Consider the following 1,894-nt stretch of genomic DNA (forward strand, 5'->3'; position numbering starts at 1 on the left):
CGGGGGTTCCATTTCTCTCAGGGGCAGCTGGAGCACTTTAGCTGGGGTGTGAAAAAGGGTTTTCCACAGAATGTTACAGTTCAGCTCTTTTAGAATGAGGTCGCTGGTGGCAGTGGAAACTCGGGCGTTCCAAAGCCTATGGTGATACCAAAGTGCTACAGCTCTTGGTTAAGCTGCTGTGCAGCTCAGGCCCGGGAGGCCCAGGCCCAGCAGGTCAGAGGGCAGGCCCGGTGAGACGCTCAGTCGGGGATAAATGGTGAGTCTCAGACAGCCATGGTGGAAAGCCGCATGCCGGAAGGCTGCATGCCGGCACCCCGGCATGTTTATGTGAAATCAGGGATTAATAAACCTTCGGAGGTGGGAGGGACTTCAAGGATGAATGTGTTTGATTCACTGGGGTCAGGTGGTCAAAGGTACCTGATTTGCATCTAGTGGTACAGCGCCACATTTTCCACGCAGTAGAATGGTCCTGCCACAAGGAGGAGAACACAGTACTTAATCATCTCCAAGTACAATTGAAGGTCACTGCTCAAGACTAAGATCCTCAGCAAGGTGGGGCATTTCTAGGAATTCCCAGAAGCCTATGGACCAGTTTCCTTCTCAGGAAAGGGTTTGCCCTGTAGCTCTGAAGGTTATGTGATCTCCTTACAAAAGCTGGAGTCACCCAGACTTTCAGAACCTCACTGAGAGAAGGCAGTCCAGCACCGTAGACCAAACGCAAACAAATGGCTCTACAGAGCCATGAGACTTCAGCCTAATCCAGCAGAATCCCACAGTCTTCAGTGTAAATTCAGTGCGATCTTCTGTAATCCTCTTCAGCTACACATGTTCCCGGTTCCTTCAGTGTGATATCCTCTGAGTATCACCACAGTTAGGAATGTTTAAATTGTCTCCGAGGGTGGAAAGCGAATGGGGCTGTTTACAATAGTGGTTCAGATTTTAAAAACATTGACACACTTTAACGCAACAAAATTATGTCAAAGACCCACAATATCCCGCCCTCCTGTGAGATGGGCTGTTCCAGTTGGCAGAGTCCTGGCATGGAGCTGGCCCACCCTACGGCTACCTCCCAGCACTTACCTAAAGGCCAGGACGCTCCTCAAAGCGCCTGTGAGGACTGATGTCAAGGACACTTAGTGACAGTCCGTGTGAGCAGCCATTTCTGAAATACTTCAGTAACTCTTGGTGACTGAGGCCCAGAGACACCTCGCCACAACTTTGTGGCCACACAGCAAAATCCTCCTCCTGGACCCTGCACACGCACAGACAGAGTGGAGTTTCTGGGATCTCCACAATCCGAGGGTCGCTGAGCCCCAGAGCCCAGAGCTCTGAAGTCTGGGAAGCCGGGGTGAAAGAGAGGGGGTGCAGGGCACTCCCAGCCTTTAGTGACCTGAGCCATTGGATGGAGCTTCTATTCAACCCTCTGAATTCCACCTTCCACAGCCCGCATTCTTTGGGGGGGGGGGGAATCCCTTTCTACCCAAAAGGCGGTGTCTTTGTTCGTCTTTTCTTGTTCTATTGAGCCTTCATCTAATCGCTTCCTCCCCGAGCTGCTGGGAGGAGCGAGGTAGAGAATAAATAAATACAGTGGGGGACAAAAGGGCTGCAGAAGGCGCGTTGCTGGGCGAGGGATTTCGCCTGCCAAGTTGAGATATGGACAAAGAGGAGCAGGAGGCCGCGCCGGCCCGGGCTCGCAGGCCGGCAGCCGCATTGAGATATTCAGAAAAACAAATTTATTGGGCTTTTGCACATCCCCGACTGGCAGATGCTCCTTAACCCGAGCCAAGCAGAGTGGCCGGTCCTGCGGTGCTGGAGCGTGGGAAGGGAGGCCTGGCGGGGCCGACGAGGGGGACTGCCAGGGGAGGGCTCTCCTTGCCGCCCCAGGCTGTGTGAC

This window comes from Meriones unguiculatus, chromosome 17 (genome assembly GCF_030254825.1).
Source record: "Meriones unguiculatus strain TT.TT164.6M chromosome 17, Bangor_MerUng_6.1, whole genome shotgun sequence".
Taxonomy (NCBI): Eukaryota; Metazoa; Chordata; class Mammalia; order Rodentia; family Muridae; genus Meriones; species Meriones unguiculatus.